Source organism: Pholcus phalangioides, unplaced genomic scaffold, assembly GCF_987345545.1.
Source record: "Pholcus phalangioides strain wild (caught in Gottingen) unplaced genomic scaffold, Ppha-v1.0 ptg000017l_1, whole genome shotgun sequence".
NCBI lineage: Eukaryota > Metazoa > Arthropoda > Arachnida > Araneae > Pholcidae > Pholcus > Pholcus phalangioides.
In genome coordinates this window covers 7,368,551-7,389,928 of record NW_028301610.1, presented here as the reverse complement: position 1 = coordinate 7,389,928, position 21,378 = coordinate 7,368,551, and the positions used below count along the sequence as shown (strand labels likewise).

The window sequence follows — 21,378 nt, the reverse complement described above, 5'->3', positions numbered from 1 at the left end:
CCGCTGGCGTTTAAACGCAATATTACATCCTGATCGTAAAGTGTAATTATCGTGAAGTCGTAGTTATCGTGATGTAGTATCGTTGTGAGTTGGGGAGATAATTCCAGTCGTTGATTTCAGTGAATAATAAAAAGTCAAGAGTTGGCTTCATTGAAGATACATGAAAAAACGAAGCATTTTGTCAAAAAATTCGGGATGGCACAAATTACGTGAAAATATTCGAGAAATACGAGGCGTAGGGTTAGCTCAGTTGCAATGGGTGAAAATTTCCCCGTTCGGCCTCTCGACGTTTCTTCTATCTTTCTGATAAATATCTTGTACAAATGTGCGCTTTAACCCTTTGGCTGCAGGAATAGTCGGAGAAATGCTTCTCTCACTGCGGGAGCAAAAAAAATGAAAGTTATTTTTTTTCAAGTTTTTATTCGTGAAAGATAGACGGAAGTCAAACTCGCACACATTGCAAATTCAATACACAATCGAAACTAAATCTGGGTTCGAATCTACAATCACTGACTCACTAGTGATTGGAGGCAAACACTCTACCACTGCACCATTATGTGCACCCAGCCCATACAGTACAAGCAAACCCGTCAGAAAATAGAGGAATGATGATTAAAAAAAACTAGAATATACAGGGTGATTACATAATTCCTCTTGCCGCAATTTACTAATAAACCATTGATCCTAGAGGCATACTGCCAATTAGGAAAATTATCCAAACAACGTGTGGAACTCAGATGCGTCATTCATGTTGCGAGGGGTTGTATCGTTATTAAAATAAAATTAAAAAAAAACTCTTCATATGGACACCCTGTCTTCAAAAACCCAATTAGAAAGTTGATGAAGCAATAAAGAAAAATTCTACGTTTCTCATGAATGTAAGTGCAATACTCACTGAGATATTTGAATTCAAAATTCTAAGAAAAATTGAGAATATGCAGGATAAACGAGGGAAAGATGCGTTTTTCGTTGATTAATACTTCCCCCCCCCCTTCTGAATTTGATTCTGAATTTTTATCAATTCTGGAATTTTTTTATATCGTTAAATTTGAATTTTCAGCAATTGCGGAATTTCATTAATTCTGAGTTTTTCCATCGATTCTGGCATCATTTTTTCACTGGAAAATAATTCTAGAATTATTTGTTTCCTCAATTTTGGTCTATTCTGGAATTATTTCTTTCATCAATTCCGGAATTATTTTTTTCCATCAATTTGGAAAATATTTATATTTCATCAATTCCGGTTCTGAATTTTCACTAATTCGAAATACATATTTATTTCATTAATTATGAATTTTCATTGTGTGTGTGGTGCTGGAATTATTTCATCATTTTTAGTTCATCAATTCTAAAATTTTCTTAAATTTCGGGAATTGTTTCTCTCATTAGTTTGAAATTACCATCAAATTTTGTGTTAATTTACTTTTAATTGTGTGTTTTATCATTTTTTGTGCGGAATTTTCTCAGAATTCCTGTATATTCTGAACTAATAGATGCCCTCCCCCCCCCCCGATTTTCCTCTCCCCACCAAATATATAAAATCGGAGTCCTTAACATGTTAGGTGCCCCGACATTGCGTAGACGCATCTGGCCGCGCTATTACTTTCACCCGGACCCACGCATCTGGTAATGGTGGCCCTGAGTATCAGAAAACGCCCATAGGGAATATTCTCCAACCGAGAGACAATCAAAGCATGTGAGTTCTTTAATTCAATTTGGATGGGGGGATTTAAAAATAGGGTGTGATGAAGACTTATCGAGCAAGAATTTGTGCACAAGTACTCTTGGGGGTGCGCACATTCAACACCAACTAGAGCAAAGCTGCTCTAACTGCGCTAGCTGGTGTTGGCACAGTGCATAAAATCAGGAATCTGGAAGATACCTGTTCTACAGGTTCTTTTAAAAAAATTAGAACACCCCAGAAATTTACGAGAGCGGTTCATGAAATGCTAGGGCTGGAAAGCAAAAATCAAAGGTACGGTTGTAATTTGCATATTCATCTCCCAAGAGGTTCTTCTTGAGCATATCGGCGGCAGTCGAATGCGTTTTGAAATGCCAAATTACTTTTTCCTCTTTGTTTTAAAAAATTATAACACACGAAAGTTATTTCAAAAAACTAAAACATCTGACTAAAAACGTATTATCACATGAATATTTTCATCCAAATTTACATCAACTTTATCGAATTCGTGTTTTATGTTCCTTATATTCGTGTTTTATCCAATGGCTATAGGTGAGATGACCTTCTTCAGTGACGTCACGAGCTTCGCTCGAAGGCCTGCTATAGATGGTGTTGCCACAGTACAAAGTATCAGCACGCGCTTTCTCATACTGTTCAATAAAATACACATGTAATTTTGCGTTTGCAGAAATATTCAGTTTTTCTACCCTTAAAGCAAAGCTTGAACTATTGCATACATAACCAGGGAAAACATAAAACAAAGTGGTTTTTCAATCAAGTTGGTGTAAATTTTCATGAAGATATTCATGTTATAATTCGTTTTTAGTCAGATGTTTTAATTTTTTGAAACAAGTGGGGGGGGGGGGGAAAGAGTAATTTGGCATTTTAAGACGCATTCAGTCTACTTTATGCAATGTTTCTGCTACCGATTGGAAGATAAAAATGCAAATTGTAACCTTAAAAAAAAGTGCACGAAATCCGTCCCTTGTCTTAAATTTGTCCCCCCTCTCTAATTTGCATGTACAGAGCTGCTATCTTACGAAAGTGCCAGGAAACTCTTCAGAATCATTCGGTTGACTACTTGCAGTGACGCAGTTGCTTTACTTTCTTCTCTCATTTACTCTTTAATTTTTCAAAAGTAGTTTTTTTTATAACTTGTTAGAATGCGAAATTAACTTTGACTTATATTAATTATATTTACAACCTATATTTATTACGCCTTACGGAAAGTTTTTTTTTTTATCAGTTAGCGATTAATAATTATATAGATCACTACTTGAATATTGCGCTGCATAGTCGTGAAGCTGTAGTCGTTTAGTCAGGAGCAGTCACAATTTTTGCTATAGCTGAAGTCCGTTCCCTCTGAGTATCAGAGGATACATGATGGGAACTCATCATGTATATATTCTTGTGATATATATATATATATATATTTTTCCCTGACTACTTAGATTCATTTTGATTGATGTATGATCACTTGTACCTTTTTACACTGCGTTTAACACTTCTATGTCTTATTCATGAAAAAAAAAGCTAATCATATAAATACAATAAAGTAATAAATATAAGTAATATAAATATAACTATAATTATATTTCATTCCCCCCTTCTAATACATGTATATATATATAAATGCATATATTACCTAATTATTTTATATATATTATAATTAATAAATATAAGCGATTAAAATAAATGTGTAGATAATAACTGGAAAGGGAAGGCGGAATTAGGACACCTTTGATGGAAATCCAAAATTTGCGTTGTGTTTTGATTTTTGTTTTATTAGAAAAAAAATATTTAGTACAATCACACTTGCAGCACTATTAGGTATGGATTTGCGTTACTTAAATCAGTTTTTAAATTATTTTTAACTCTAAATAAATCTTCAGAATTAACGATTTTGCTTAGGAGGGGGGGGGGGTGGTATATGGGCACTTTCCCTTGCTGTTAATTTGGGCTTTTCAATTTGAGCATTTCATTATCTGCTCTCGTAAGTTTCTGGGGTGTTCTAATTTTATGAAAAAGATGTATGCATCCCCCACTTTCTATAATCAATTAGAAAGAGTTTTCGCTCATACTAAAGATTTCCTATCAACAAATATTGACTTGAAAGTAATCGAGTGAAAATTGATCGAAAATAATCCATAATTAAGCTTTTGGCGATTAAGGGTGCACAAAACGACGCAATTATATAGTATTTGAAAGGAACCAACTGGTACTTCACTTGACCGCTTTTCCATAATTGTGTTTAACCTTTTTGTTTGTACTCCAGCTGAAAGTTGCTCCATAATTGGCTCTGCCTCATTAGACCTTAGCCTCAGACCTAATACATATACCACAGGATGTGCTTTTTCTATTTATACACGTGTTAGAGTATCTAGATATGTATTTTTTTTAAACCTTTTTTGCTAACGAGCCGGGTTCCAAAGAGTTGAGGGATCTTTTTCCCTTGTTAACCTGATTTCGGCATTCTTTCTGATTCCAAAGTTAGGTCATACAACAATGGCGTATATACGGCAACCTCTACATCCTGCGATATAAGCGCATGTACACGAAATCCATCACCTAGTTTATTTTATTCGTACGTACTACAACAGGACACGATTCGTGCGATCGAGAATTCATCACAAAGACGGGTGACACGCCCTAATTTTCACTCCACATTCTCTCGTTATATACACCGCCTGTTCAAAAAGTTCTCGGACTGGACTAAAAAAAATACTCATGTAGGACCCTCCGCTGTGCTCATACATTTTGCCGCATTGATAGTTTATCAAATGCTCTATAGCAGCGTTTCTCAACCTATGGTTCGCGGACCAGAGGTGGTCCACGACGACGGAATGAGTGATGAGTGGTTCACAAACTCAATAATTTAATTTTCACTGAATCAAAAACTATTCTACAGTTTTAATTGGTATTAGTAATATCCATATGGGTTCAATTAAAAATATACCTTCATCACTGTACATAATCGAGGAAAGGGAGGGGGGGGGCTTCGATTGTTAATACGGGACGGGATACCGCTAAATTTTGTCAAAAAATGCAATTTGTTCCCTTAAATACAATTTTCTAATCACTTATAAAATCTTTGAGGGGGGGGGGAATAAAGGGCTGCTACAAATCACAGTAAACAAAATGTATTTCAAGAAAAAAATATTTAAATGTGATCAGATGACCATATTTCATACGGTAAACTGGGATCTTAAATAGGGTAAATTATGGAACATAACCAATTGTCACCAAAAATGTTGCCGGAAGTAGGTACAATCACTAATTTTCATTAAAATTGCTAAAAAACTAGGAAAAAAAGTTCAACCTAACAAATACGTGAAATGTGAGTATATTTTTTGCATAATAATCATAAAATGATTTAAATACTATATTATGAAAACGCTGTGTATTCATGACTAGTAAATATTGCAAATTCAAAGAAATGCGTCGTTGGAAAAACGGAACAAGCGTAAAAAAAAATCGGAAAAGCAAAGTTGCAGGAATGCCCGTAATACGGGACACAAGTGGTCCGTAAAATTGTTAAAAAAGGTTAAGAAACGCTGCTCTATATATATATAGAGAGAGCTCGTTTTCTGCAATACTGTTCAGATGTCAGTTTACTGTGTTCTATATGTCCAGGACGAGCCCAATCTTGATCCTTTAAACTTACAGTTCCATATTTGGGGACAAAAAATGTCTGTAGGTGGCAAATGTGATGAATAAGGTGGTGTGAGATTGTCACCTAATTTTTGGAGAGAAAAAACAGTTCATTTAGGCCTAAAAGTATCAACGAATGCAGACACGTACGAAGCTGAAAATGTCAAGGGAGGTATAAATTCAGATAAAGAAGCCTAAAAATTCAAGCCTAAAATTCAGAAAAGATCATAAAGAGTAGGAATTCATAAAAAGGGAAGACCGAGGGCAGAATTTTAGAAAAAGGGCAAAGGAAGCCTCTAATTCAAAAAAGATGAGGAAGTGCAGAAATTCAGAAAATATCAGCAAGAGCCGAAATTTAAAATAAAGGGGGGAAGCCTAAAATTCAGAAAAAACCAGCCGTAATTCATAAAAGGGAACAGAAATTCGGAAAAAAGGGCAAGAAAGAGGCCAGAAAATTCAAAGAAGATAAGGAAGAGTAGAAATTCATAAAAAAAAAGTAAGAAGAGCTGTGAAAAATTCAGAAAATAGTCATTTGACGGAATGAATTTAACATATTGTCTCATTTTTTAAAATTAAATCCTAAATAGTCAAACCATGATTGTGAACTACAAATGACCTGAAATTCATTGCACTATTATCCGAAGGGTCAAAACAAATGAAAGTAAGCAAGTATGGTGGATGTGAAAAAACATGTGAATCTCATGATATTAGTTCGAATTGAAAACCCCTAAATACCCCCCCCCCCCCATGGCCAGAAAAAAGGTCATCTCGGCCGTATTTCGAAGTTGCCTTGAAAATTAACCAGGAGAATCGAAGCAAGCCCATGTAATATTCAGAGAGTTTTCTGTAAGAGATAGCCTGACCATATTTCCTCGAGAAAAACACGGGAAATTCGGTTCACAAATACGGAAAATACGGGACATCGCCAACTATCGCCAAATCACGGCTAATTGCCAATTTTTGCACAAAACTAACCGTAACTTTCTAAAATACCACAAACAGCTGTTTTCAGTCCCCAAGTTTAAAAAGATTTTCAGAATACGGTTCGTTTGTGGTGATTCGAGAATTCTGAACATTTTGTTTCTCATTAATTGATTAAAAAATTGTTTTCCATCCTCTACCCAATTTTTTCCCCTCATATGAAGGAAAAAGACTGCTACCACAGAACATTTCAATATTTGTTCACATTTTTATTTTGAGCTGTGAATGTGTAAAAAGAGAGATTTTCTGCGAAATTCACTGGCTATGTACACATTTTATTTTAAAAAATCAATGTTACTCTCAACGCATAAGATGTTGAATCAGATCTGTTAAAAGAATTTTCATTCGCAGCTGCCTGTCAAATCTGAAAGCAACAGGCTTCTGACAAAAAAAAAGTCAATAAGCATAATACTCTGAACAGTTGATGTATATTGAGAAATATACTTGCTTCACTTGATATTTAAAAATGTTTCAGCTCACTACGGTAATACAAAGAAAAAAACGGCAATTAATGTTTTATTAACACATTTGATTTCCAAATGTAACTACAGTAGAACTTCTCGATAACGGGCAGCCATGGGACTCAAATTTTTGTCCGCTAACGGGGAGTGTCCACCACTGGGGAAGTACGATATACAGTGGAACCTCCTTTATACTTCATTTATACGACGTTTGGTTACGGTCGTAATTGGTCTCTATGCATTTTAATGTAAAAATATATAATGTTACTGTATGTGTGTGCAAAAGCGATACACTTTATTGAGACGAATGGTAATTATGCGTAATCATCAATCGTCTCGATAAAGTAAGTCGGATTAAGTTTCACTACATCATTACTAGTTTTACCGATGATCATGCATAATTCCCAAATAAAGTTGGAAAGTCTGATAAATATGGAAACATTTATAACCTTTCTTCTCTTCATTAAACCAATTAATTATTTTATCCGTACATACGTGCACTACACATATTTTGCAACAAAAATTGAATTAAAATAAGTGAGAAAAGATAAAAACAGTTGATACAGTTATCAGTTAATAGTAAACATTATTACAATTATCAGTTTTGTAATGTTGCCTTTCTTCACACGTATCGACAAACAAAACTATTACCATTCGAATTCACCACCCTGTGTGTGGACCATAGTTATATTCAACTAATTGACGATTATATGTAATTATATTATCAACACGAGCTTGGGAATAAACATAATCTTAGTTGAATATGATAAATTCTGGGTTTATGACCAAAAAATAATAAATTAGAGTTTTGAAAAATGTATCATGTCCGCTAAACAGGGAGTGAAATATATTAAAGCCCTATTCCATGGGACCGGGGATTATAAAAGTGCCCGTTAACGGGAGGTGTCCTTTAGAGGAGGTTCCACCGTAATTCCAAATAAATACTCTGTCCGAATAAATATAAAATATGTTTGGTGCGTTCGACATTCGACACTCGAAAGACACTCGAAGTGTTGCCAATACGTGTAATAAAATTACAAATATATATCTCTGAATATAATGTCAACTCTTCCAACACATGGTTATTCAGTTATGAAAATTACCTGTTATGAGTTTTGAAAATTACTGTTTTTGATAAAAAAAAACAAATTCAAGAACACTCCGACAAAGAAACGGGAAAAACCGAGAGATTTTTCGGAAAAAGTCGGGACAGCCGGAAAAATAGAAAAACCGGAGCTTTTCTCAACCTACGGTCTGGCGGCTTGATAAAATTATTCACCCGTTGTAATATTATTACACCTTAATACTTAGGTTCACCATACATCATCGAGGAGAATGCAGGAAATTTCTATCTTAAAAACGGGATATCACTAAATTTCGCCAAAAATTGAAATTTATTGCTTTAAATGCAAATTTTCTAATTACTGCTAAAATTACTGAAGGGTGTAGAAATAAAGAGCTGCTACAAATCGCACTAAATAAAAATTTATTTCACCAAAAAAATATTCCAATGATCTGATGACCATACTTCATTGAGAAAAATCAAATCCAGTAAACTGGAAAATTCGTAAAATACGGGACATCATCAATTGTCATCAAAAACATTGTCAGAAGTAGGCACAATTACCAACCGTAATTAAAATTCCAAAACAATTGCGGACAAAACGTTAAACCTGACAAATAAAACAAAACAAAGATATGGGATCTTATAAAAATGTGACATAAATATTTATATAATTTTTGACATAATTACCATAATATAATTTTTTTAAAAACGCCGTCTCTCTATTCACGAATTAAGGAAATATTACAAATTCAAATAAGTATCATTGAAAAAACGGGACAAATGTATAAAAAAAAATATCGTAACAATGAAAATTACACGAACGTCCCGTAATACGGGACACAAGTGGCCCGTCCAATTTATTGCTTCAGACATTTTGCCGGTCCTTGTTTTCAGAAAGGCTGAGAAACACTGATCAAGCGGATAAAAACATGGAACTCAGATCATTAGAAGCCATTACGTTAAAACGAGGAAATGAAAAGAGTATAAAGTATAGGAAATATTAAAAAAAAAAATGTAGTAAAATAAAAAAAAATAAATGAAAAAAAGGAACGGTGCGTGCATTAACCGGTGGCCGTGGTAAACTGGTACAATTTGACCTTAACAGTCAGATACATGAGGTAAAAGATGAACTGCTGCTTATGCGCCACTACACGGGGGGCAAAGAATAAGAATCACCTTTAATCATGGACTGGCTTGTTTTGCTGAATCTTTCTAGCACCTCATACGCCGCATCAAACCTCTCTATATGCTATATAAGAAGAAAAAAAAGGCAACCTGTTGATACACGTACCATCTACGAGGCTAACGAGAGCGTCCAGAAGGCAAGCGAACAAACAAACCAACGATTTTTATGAACCATTTTTCCCATGAAACTGAGCAGTTCTGAATGTTTTTCTTGTGAATTCACGGCATAAAGTGCAAAATTTTACCTCTATTCTTCGAAGAACCCTACATTTTTAGCTTTTTTTTTTTTGGCTATTTTTGAAATTCGGTAATTCTCGAATTTTTAAGTAATTTAGAGATCCAATATTTTGTAAAGTTTATTTCTCAACGGAGCACTTAAAAACCCCTTTGTTTGCATCTGCTGGAAATCGGAAGAAAGCCTATATCATAAAAGACGTTTTGGCATTTTACATGAAATTCAGTGATTTCTGGTGTGCCGGTTAAAGAGTTAACGTGGGCGCCTTGAAATTGGGCCTTTTTTTTTAGAAAACCATGTCACGCACTGAATATCGATCTATAGTTTTTTTAAATATTTGTGAAATGTTATTTTAGGAATGATTAAAATGTTCAGGTCAATTTTGAATTAAAAAATTTTAACATTATTTATTCGTTGTTTAACTAAACACCTTTGTCCTGAGACCCCCCCCCCCCCTCGAATTCCTGCTTTGTTCAGAGTTCCCTCAGGAAAAAATCGGGCCCCTTGCAGTAGGTCATTCATTTCAATCTTCATCCTTTAGATCTAGATTAGCATTTTTATCTCTTTTTTTTTTTTTTGGCTCGTGGCGCCCACTTTCAAACATGTTCCTTTCTCGTTGCGGGCCTCCACAGTAGCAGTCCTCCTTCTGCTTATTAGGCTGATTAACTTTCTGAATATATTTTTTGGTGCAAATTTTTTAAAATAAGGTTGATCTTAGGACCCTCAGCCTAGAATTCTGAGTCTTTCTATAAGGGACCTATATAACTGCTGTTGCTTTTCCTCAGGGCAGTCTTAAAAGCATCCTGGGCCATCAGGCAAAGTGATTTTTCCGAGGCCCTCGATACATGTTTACTTTCGAAAATTTCAACCAGATCTCATTTTCACGAGGCCCCTCTGTACTGGAGGCCCCGGGTCGTACCCAGGTGGGTCCCATGCATTAAGACGCTCTCTGCTTTTCCTTCATTTTCAATTGTATCTCCTCTAGAATCTGTCCACAAACTCTTTGGGGATCCTCGGAGAGATTTCACACATGGTCCGTCTGAATATTTTTCTATAAAGGGGTCCGTAGCTTTCATTTTAGTGGCAGAGTGGGTTCAAGTCTTTCATCTTATTAGAAAAGGGGGGGTCCGTCCGAGGAACACAAAAGGTTAAGAACCCCTATCCTGGTCCTTTAGAAGGTAATATGGTCTCAGGTTGAGCACCAGTGCTTTAGGTAGATTTAAAATTTAATATCCATCGTCTTTATTAACATTTGCAAAAAAAAATTAAGCACTAGAACAGCGGTTTTTAACCAGTGCTCCGCGGAGTACTTGGAGCTCCATGTGCACTTTCCAGGGCCTCCGCGGCCGTTCAAGGAAAATAAAACATTAAATCAGTAAATTTGATAGATAAATACGCATACACGGCGAATTTTATATATTAGAAAGGGCTTCGTAAGTCAATTAAGTAAGTTAGAACCACTCAGGGTCACCCTCACCAGACGCGGGGTCCGGTGCGAAAATAATAGCGGGGTGCTTTAGTTCCGATTTTTTTTCCGTGAGAGAGGAAAATCGAAAAAATTCAGAAAATGAAAATCACATGAAAATTCAAAATAAATGCAAGAAATAATTCCAGCACCCACGAAAATTCAGAATAAAAGAAAAAAATTCTAGAATTGAAAAATTAGAACAAATGAAGGAAATATACTTTTAGAATTAATGAAATTTTCAGAATAACTGAAAGAAATAGTTTCAGAATTGATAAAAATTCAGAATTCCAAAAATGGCGAAAGTTCAGAATTCCAGAATTGATGGAAATTTAGAATTTATTTTTAAAAAAATTCCAGACTCATGGTAGAAATTTCCGAATTCATGGTAGAAATTTCCGAATTCATGAAAGAAATAATTACAGAATTATTTCTTTCTAGATGAAAATGCAGATTTATACAAAATTGGTGAAAATTCAGAATTTATGAAAGAAATTATTGTTACCGTGAATGCGAGCCCCGCCCCCAAAAGGCAGCACCCGGTGCTATCGCACCAGTCGCAGTCGCACAGACCTAAGGGCGACTCTGGAACCATTGCACTGGAACATTAATTTTGAAAATTAAACAGCAAGTTCCTGAAATGATATTGAACACTCTGCATTCAAAATCAGGGACCCCCCTATATCCTAGAGCAGAGGTCTTCAACCCTTTTCTAGTCGCGAGCACTACCTATATCATCATCAGAAGAACAGAGCACCCTTACTGCAAGTTTAACATACGTCTGCATGAAATTACTGAATTTGATCATTGAATGCAATTTGTACAAGGTGTTTCAATTGAAACGGTGATCAAGTGCTCTCGAGTGCGGAATCGGACACGAAAAACGAGCACTCTGGGTGTTTCAGGGTGCTCCGTGGTGGTCAGGAGCGACAGGTTGAAGATGCCTGTCCTAGAGCCATTACGGTCACCGAGGCTACTAGCATTTTGCACGAATCCCTAAATAACAAATTTAGATACACGAAAACAAATTAGATTCGTTAGCTCGGGATGGCTGGAGTCCCCCGATCTTCCCCGTGTGGGGGGCAGTGGCGTATTTACAGGAGGGCTATAGCCCAGAGCGGCAAATTCGGAGGCTCGGCAAAGTTGAAAAATGAGTGGTCAAGAAAATTAGTAGGATGGGAGAGGGGCGGCAAAAAATTTGTCAAGCCATTAAATCCTTAAATCCATCTCTGCCTGGAGAGTGACAGACTGTGTCAGTGAGTGACGAAACGGGTAACCTAGAGAGTTTGGGAGCACGGGAGTGATCAAAAGAGTCACCTAAAGTGTGTTTAAGCATGTGAATGACCAAAAGAGTGATCTAGAGACTGGGGAGTCACGTCAGTGAGTGACCTAGAGCGTGTGCAAGTATTCGACGAAAGAGTGACCTAGAGGGCAAGGGACCAGGTCAGTGAAGGACCAAGAGTGACCTAGAGTGTGTGAATGACCAAAATAGTGACCTACAGACCGGGGAGCCACGTCAGTGAGTGACTTGAAGCGTTTGTAAGCATGCGACGAAACAGTGGCCTGGAGGGCAAGGGACCATGTTAGTGAAGGACCAAGAGTGAACTAGAGTGTGTGAGAGCACGTGAATGACCAAAAGAGTGACGTGGAGAGCGAGGGACCAGGTTAGCGAAGGAACAAAAGAGTGACCTATAGTGTGTGCAAGCATGTGAGTGCCCATGGCCCCCACATCCTGGAGCAGTGTCCCTTGACTGGGGAATCTTTTGGGTGGGTGCCCAAACCAGACCTTTGAAGGGCTCTTCCTATACTGAATTTATAGCATGGGAAAGAAACAACAAAAAATGACGGTATTTATCCTAAAGGGCTGAAACCCTGTCAGCCCCACTCTTGTGGGGGCCATGCGAGCCTAAAACAGTAAGCAGAGGCTCGCCTAAAATCCCAACCAAGGGGCCCTGCTAAAGGATATGGGGGGGGGGGCCATGCAAGCATTTGAGTGACCAAAAGAGTGACTCATAGATACAGGCGTAGTAACAAGGATGGAAGGCTAATTCGAGGAATAATGGTCAAGCAAATCAGGCTGGAATGAGAGGGGGCTAGCAAAATTCGCGTACCCCACAGGCGGAAATACCATAAATGCGCCTCTGGTGGTGGTGGGCCATGTTCAAAACACACCGATAACGATAAAAATCGGACTAGACATTTTTACATCCCCATGTCGACATGAAATGCATTTTTAACATGATAAAACAAATCGACATGCGTCTACTCTACACGCGCTCTAACGAGAACTTCCACAGGACGACCTAATAATAGTAATAATGTCGAAAAAATGTTTCGTTGTCATGGCAATCACGGATGGCGTACGCACGTGACCTGTTATAACCAATCAGACAAGACGTGTTGAACGTGTACGCATGGATGCAACTTTTTTTTTTGTTGTTTTTTGGCAGCGGATGAGAATCGAGTTTTCTTCTCTGCACTGTTTTTTCAAGGGTCGGCGGCCCTCAATTTCATTGCTGATGTTGATCAAGCTGAACATACATAAACGCGATCATGTTCATGATGAGAATAAGTGCGTGATTTATTTATTTATCATGTGTTTTGATTTCGCCTTCCTGACCTGTGGTCTCTAGAATCATTATGGATTCCCATTTCAAAGGATTAATTAATTTTCGTTAATCCCGGTAAGTGTTTTTTTAACGTAAAATTTTTGTTTTGTTATGGTAGTTTCGGAATCATGATTTTTAAACACGCGGGAAGATGTCAACATGAATCATGTTCTTTTGAAAAATAAAATCTATTCATTAATATTCGGAATATTTCCCTGGAATTATTTTCCAACAAGATTTCGTGAATATAACATGTTTGATGTTTGCATTTTCAAAAAGTCACTCATATTTTTGAATGATTATCGTTTTGTGGTCAGGGCCATCCTAATGCATGGGCCCACCTGGTTATGGCCCCGGGAACGTATAGAGGACATTAATCAATCAAGTTAAGTCGCGGCCCGGGGGCCTCAAGCACCAATGGTCTCTACGATTTCTAAGAATACGATATGCAAATTGGTAGACAGGTATTTCTAGTCAGGTAAGGGCCCTAGAAAATTACTTTGCCTGAGGGCCCATGGGGTTGTTAAGACAGCCCTGTTCATGGCCTCTGCATGGGGGGTGGGTTCTGGCTTGGGGAGGGCAGGATTAATCTTATTTTCGTGTTTTCATACAGGTTATAAATTAAGAAAGGGTGTGAAAAATTATGTGGACTGGGGCCCAATAAAAATCCTGGCTTGGACCCCCCCCCCCTACTCCAGGTTGTAAAGGCTCTGTATGGTTTCATTATAGGCTACATATAATATTACAATAGTGATTAGGTTTGAATATTTTTAGATATTTTTTGTCCATATTCCATTAGAATTTTTGGGGTCTGTATATATTTTCACTTTTGGTCATTTTAATTTGTATTTAAATTTCAAATTTTATTAAAATTTTGAATTTTATTTAATTTAATCTCCCAGACATACTACTTTTAAGCTACACTACACAGGAATAATATTACAACCCATCTCACCTCTTCGAAGGGTAATAAACACCAACACAGTGTTGAATTTGTAGAAGAAACTTCTATCAGACCACAGAGTAGAGACTTATACTTTAAGGGGCCCTGGTTAAAGCAAAATATTAGCACCCCCCCCCCTCCGACTAGGCACGAAAGTATTTAGTTATTGGGGGACAATAAATGTTATCAAAATTTAACCCTTTAAGCGGCAGAGCAAAAATCACTAAACCTCCTTCAAAACGTCATATCTTCTTTTAATTGAGTAGGCTTTCTTCCGATTTTCAGTAGGTGAAAACTAAGAGTTGTAGGTAAAATTTTTTCCTTAAAAAATCAACTTTACAAAATATCTGGGCTTGTCAATGCTAAAATAAGGGGTTTTTACGGAGGCGAGATATCTCTTTAACGCCGCTTAAAGGGTTAAGAAGCTCTAGACCCCCCCCCCACTTGCCTCTCCAGAAATTTGGGCCCAGCTGAATACTGCAGGACAGCTGTTCTCAACCTGTGCTAGCGGAGCCCTTATGGCTAAGGGTTCCGTATACACTTCCCAGAATCTCCGTATTTTCATGTAATTTACTGATTTTTTTACTGGCCGTTCCCGGACTGTAAAATAAATCAGTGAATTTGATAAATTAATTTATCAAATTCACTCATGAAGAGGCCTGTGGGGCTCCGTCATGGAAGTTAGAGACTAAAAAGGGATCTGTGTGTGTGAGTCAGAAAAGGTTCAGAACCCCCCGCGGCTGTAGAATGTAGTCATAGGCGTAAACTTCAATTTAAGGCCCCGAATCCCCAAATATTTAACTTCATCTCCATAATACCCATAGAAATATTGTGATTTCAACTCCCTTCTCCTCCAGTCTACCGTTTTGAAACGAATCTCAGACATAGATTCACCCATGAGACAGGGCCCCTAGACAGGCGTAGATCCAGAGAAAGGCAATCTCTCTTTCCAGAGCTCGATGATATGAGTAAATGGGCTCGTGTCCCGTAAAATACAGAACAGCAACGACAAGCAATAGACAATAAGTCGTCTCCTGCAACACATCACTTAGGATCCGCACCTGCCCCTAGACCAAGATTTTTAGCATCTTCTAGTACCGCTGCCTTTTTACTTGGTAAATTTATTTTCTTGTAAATTTATAGCATTTTAAAATTATGTTTAAAAAAAGTCGATCCCCGGGTCCCTCTTTGTGTAGGAGCCCCGAAACCCAAGTTGAACCATAGTGTACGTCAAAACCAAGTTCTTGTTTTCAGACGCCAAGAAAAGCTCCTTGTCACGACTATTAGTACCAAAAATTGCGTAGAATCTGCTGGTACCGCCCCCGGATTCTTGAGAACCGAAACCAACTGCGCTTGTTCCGAATTTTCGACCGGTTCGTTAGGCAGTCAAAATTTCGCTGGTAAAATTCCCTTTTCATTTTAGGGACAAAAAAATTCTTAAAACTAGGATTACACCATAAAAGTTTTTATAAAACTTGAAAAATGCAACCAATAAGCTTTGTTCCGTGGTTCCCAAATAATGCGATTCAGTGTGCCTTTACAAGGGTTTGTCACTTCTTTAATGCTGCCAGTATATGTTTAACAGTTTATTCCTTCATAATGGTTGCCACTTTTCACTTTTAAATGGTTTGTCACTTTTTCAATCCTCCCAGTAATTGAAGAAAACCCGGGCAGCACCGGGTATTATAGCTAGTACGAGAATAAAAATATAGTAAGGTGCATTTGCGTTGGTATTGCTTTTGCTTGTCTTTTTTTTCAAGTAGAACCAACATTTAAATCATTTTGTTTTTTTGCTTTTCGCATAATTCCAGTTTTTTGATAATCTGACGTGGCCTCGGTCCCATCCACCTCGGATTATCGACACTCTACTGTATTAAAATTTTTTTTTTTGATTGATTTGTGTTTATTGTATGTCAAAATGGCCTTTAAAACTAAATTTTTCTTTAATTAATTGGGTCGATATCTTTACCAGGACCATTTGAGTTAGGAACACATACGTGCACCTCAAGTCTTAACTTGAAAAAAAAAACATACGTACGTTAAGCTTTATGAGTTCCATTGAGGACATTTAGTGACCACAAAGGCATAAAAGATTAATGTCGTGTATCATCACCGATGTCAGAGACAATTTGCAAATTTCCAGTCTGGAAATACCAGCCTCACTGTTATACCATGACCTGTCGAGCTGTGCAACAGGGTTCTTCTGGAGCAGGACCGCAACTAGAAACGAAAAGTGACTCTGTCACAATGGGCCATTATCCATTAAGACGCCCCCCCCCCGTTATCACTGGAAAAAAGAGTAAAATCGGCGCTACTTCCTGGTTCAGCGCCCGGGGCACTAGATCCCCCTGTTCTTCTCTAGTTATGGCCCTGTCTGGGCGCAACTTCTCCCATGTGGCCGGTTGAAGAATTGGCCACATTACTCTTCACGACCCGTCATTTTCAGGATCAGGTGTCCAATGTTCGTAAATTGGTAAATGATCGGGGCCCGATTTCCACATGGGCAACATGGGCAATGTCTTAGGGGGGCCCCCAAATTTATATATAATAGTATACATTTTACTCAAGTTTTTATAAATTGTATTTAGTAAAATATTGGAAAATCAAAGAATTTTCCTTAAATCACATCGTACTATTTCCAAAATGCCCATTATTAGCAAACCCTATCTATTAAAAATGTACATTAAATACCAATTTTAACATTATACCAATCAGTAATAGACTTTACACAGCATGGGCACCTATTGCAATATTAACTCCACTACAAAAATGTTTCCATGTGCCACAGTCTTTCGTTCGATTCCTCAATTTCACATCTTTATGATCGTAAAATGATTTTATGAAACGATCACAAGAAATTTTGCATGTTTGATCAACATGAAATACTCAAATCTTCAGGAAGATTCTGTATATTTATACAATGCAAAACTTTATGCATCGTATCTTGCAAACACTTTTTCAGACAAGCTGCAACAATTTATTTTCATCCTTGGTTCAGGTTGGGGGCACAATGCCACAAATGTTAAATAACGCTAGAAGTTTAGAAAAGACGTTTTATTTTTCCAAATGTTGAGATAGCATTGAACCATCATTGACAACATCACCAATATCAAACTATTCTAGAGAAAGATCATTCTTGTTAAAAAGGATAAAACCCTCAGTTAGCTTAAGTCTTTTACAAGAAAAACTGTCATCTCTTTAGCTCTATTGTGTATTGAAGCTGGGATAACTCAAAAATTAGATTTTGATGGCATTATCAATAATTTTGCTCCTATGAGAGTGCGAAAAAGCAGTTTTTTTAAGACATTTCATGGATAACTTTACATTATATTTCTCATTCAAAAAAGTATATAGCGATATCTTTTTTTTTATTTACAAACAACATGTAATGTACTTGTGCTGACGTACCAAACCTCTTCGATCACAGTCGGGGAGGGGGGCATGGTCCTCACATCCTGGAGCTGGGTCCCATGCTAGCCTTTTCACGGGCTCCTCTATAGTTAATTTATCGCGTGAAAAAACACAAAAATGATGACAATCGTCCCGGGTCCCAGGGCTGGAGCCTTGTCAGCCCCCCCCCCCTTGTGGAGGACCTCAATACCTCATTTGTTCGGGCTCCCATCAAGTGAATGTCGGGCCCTGTAAATGATAACTTAATAGCATAGCTGAATCAGAAGCATATGAATCACTTGATCTAAATCAGGCTTCTTGAAGGGTGAACATTACCTATCACCTACATTTTCCTGACCTTGCGCGAATAGAGATTTCACAGGTTGTTTTTTTTCAAACGTAGTATTCAAAACTGGTAGCATAAAGTTGTCGAATCAGGAAACAACCATTATAATTACAGAAGACTGTTCCAGACATGTCTCTTCGTACTTTTTCTGTTCCTTGAGAGATAAACGACATATTATTTATGGAACGATGGCCTGATAGAATCTTTATTCTTCATTATACGACATCTCAGTTCTTTGCTTTTTTTCTTTGACGAATAATGATACCTTTAATTCGTTTTGATCTTTTATAAAATGACATTTTATTACTCTAATAAGAATTTTCCGGTTACTGTCGAATTTCTGGTCTGCTTGGAGCAAGGAATTCATTCATATACTGATGCACAGCCACCGCCGATTTCCCACAGAAAAACTGAAGCTCTATATCGATTGCTTTCTTCCTTTCCCTCTGCTGGTACATTAACCTTTGGGAAAACTAGTTAATCGTTACACTTTGCCGAACGCGTATTCGGAAATGTACTTACTGCCTTTGTGTTTTACATAACGTTAAATGATGCATTCCAGAGCCTGTTTATATTATAAGTTTGAGTACGTTAGAATCGCTCGGGTAAGTGAAAGGCTTACCCAATGCTCACACGCTTTTGGAAACTACGAAAATCTTCACGTTCATCCTCGAACAACACAGTATTCAGGATTTTTAAAGCTTTTGGTAGGCGCACTAGGACTTAAATTCCTGCTTGAGTGTTGTGGCTAAAGAACAGTTACTCAGAATCGGCTTTAAATTATAGGGAAAGGCTTCCGCATCCTACAGCAAGGCTGAGCCTTGAAAGCTCTTAGGATAGGCTTTTTGGTTACTTGTATCTCCTATCTTTTTTTAACAAGCTTCATCAATTGATTAGTTAATTGGAAATATGATATATGGCTCTGGATGTACTCTACTGGTTACGAAGAACGGTCAGAACTGTATGCAGAGTGTATATAAATAATTGAAATTTCGTCTACACACACACACAGAAGCTGCCATTCATCAAAAATCTATACAAAACTTTGAGGAGGCTTCATTGAAGATCGCAACCAGCAACAGTGGTCCTCACGTGAAGCATGCTTTGTCCTAATTACAGAAATCAAAGTTGTAGTTTGATGTCAAGTTCTAAATGTTACGAGTAACAGTAAAAAAAAAACTGTCCTTTCCTGTCACACTTACAAAGACGGTACGTCACCGTCATGGCCCTCACATCCTGGAGCAGGGCCCCCTCAGCTGGAATCTTTGGCGGGTCCCTCTGTATAGCGTGAAAAAACAAAAAAATTATGAGAATCGTTCAGGACACAGTGCTGGAGCCTTGTCAGCCCTAACCTTGGGAGGGAGGCATGATCACCGTTGAGAAAAATATATTCGGACTCGCTGTTAGGAAAACTTGTAGATCTTGGATTTTGTTTGTGACCAGTGTTAGAAGATGCCACTATAATGCAAGCCGATCTCTAAATAAAAAAAAAAAAAAAAAAAAGACTCTCCACAGAGAGCACACACACCCAGGGTCGGCTGCAAGCATGAGGCAGGCGACGAGGCAGCCGCCGAGGGTGGCGTGTTCACAGAGGCGACATTTTTTTAATGACAGATTTGTTATGACGGTGTTTTCACTTTCGCACATCTTTACGCATCGAAATCATTTTGAGGGGAAAGTGTGAGTGAACGCAATATTTTTGAAATGCTCTATTCAACTCTTTGCTATTCGATGCGCAATTCATCTTAATACAGCTCTTTTTCTTGCACTTCCAAAAAAGTGCCGCCGGTTTCTATAGTATATAGGCCGGACTATATCTTTTCTACTTGCATCCATCCTTTGGGAACGTTCAAAATCACATAAGGATGGGAACTTGTGTGCATCGGGTTCTTCAGGTTCGGGTCTCTACAGAAGCTGATTTCTGAAAAATTAGGTTCTTTCTCTTCTTTTTAAAGGATCTTTTCACTGTTTATCAACATTTTTCCAGTTGACTTTCCTCTTGGCGAATTCCTCAGCAAGTTTGGATTTCTTGTTCTTCTTCTGACAAATGCCCCTTCGGCCAACACCATACTAGAGATGGGCCTATCTCCAGCGTGGTGCTGTTTCGACTGCTCGTTTTTTTGTATACCAGTGGTTCTCCAAAGTGCTCATCGCGGCTCCTAGGGGCGTCACGGTGAGCTTGCGATATTCATGTGCTAGTTCGTTGCTTTGAAGTGATTCTTTGCTAGACTATCCTGGGGAACCATGGATGAACGTTGACTGGGGCAAGGAAGCCGCAGGTGAGGAAAGTTTGAGAGCCACTGCTATATACCTATATCTGTCCTACTTTAGTCTGTTATCGGAATCGTCTGGCGGACTCCTTTTTGCAAACAAGGTGCCATAAAAAGCCTTTGCCATTTGCGCCATTTTTCTGTAGCGGTCTTCATGATGCTTTGAAAATAATAAATTTTGCTTGTTTTGGCTATTGTAATTCGACAGCCCAAATTACAATCAGTTTTATCAATTTTGGCAGCACAAATTTTATCGCCAGAAGCGTCGACATTATGTTAATGCCAAGTTTTGCCTCCGACAAAGAACACCTTAAATTTTTGGGTTATTTATTGCCCGTCTTTTCTATGGGATTCTCAGTGTTTCTCAAATTGAGCGTCGTCAACCTTTGTCAAGGACATCACGGCGAGCTGTCGACATTGATGATTACCTATTTAGTGATTTGAAGCGTGATTATTTTTTATTTTGGGGTGCCGCTGATAAACGTTGTCACGGCTGGCAAAAGTTTGAGAACCACTGCTCTAAATCATCATTCTGATCCGCCCCTTCCCTGAGAGAGGTCGTGACTCACACTTTGGGACCCACTGTCTTAGGGTAATAGACGCGAAGAAAGAAAACTCTTTCTAAATAGTCGTATCCAAGGGGCGGCAATATTTCTAAAACTGGCCCTGGACACACCGATAACAAGGTACTTTCAGAAAGACGAAAGTTCAGGTAACTTCCACATCCAATATGAAATTTACAGATGGCAGCACTTCTTGGATACAATACACATATTGCTCTGACATCAGAACTACGTTAGGGCCACACAATTTTATGCACCAAATCGTTTGAAGTTATACATATATACATGAATATATATAACAAGGTGCACACAAGATTTAGTAGTAGTAGATGGCGCTAACTATCCAGGGCAGTAGCATTCCTTCTAGGGGCAGACATTTTCTTAAAGTGGGGGGGGGGGGCCCTTGAAAGGGTAAAAATATGCAAAATAAACGTACATTATTTGTGAGGCCCCCCATTAGACTCGGGGCAGTGCCCTGGTTGCCCCAGCCTAGCTACGGCCTGTAACTATCGCTATAGTTTTACAAGGGACA

General features: G+C 37.9%; 1 protein-coding gene across 1 annotated transcript in view; it reads left to right on the top strand.

Moving 5' to 3' along the window:
* The first annotated feature begins 13,321 nt into the window (after window positions 1-13,321).
* Window positions 13,322-21,378, top strand: part of LOC149072175 (uncharacterized) — a 35,023-nt gene continuing 26,966 nt past the window's right edge. The window contains exon 1 of the mRNA XM_089247152.1: window positions 13,322-13,409. The gene's annotated coding sequence lies outside the window, so the exon portion shown is untranslated. The remainder of the gene's footprint in view (window positions 13,410-21,378) is intronic.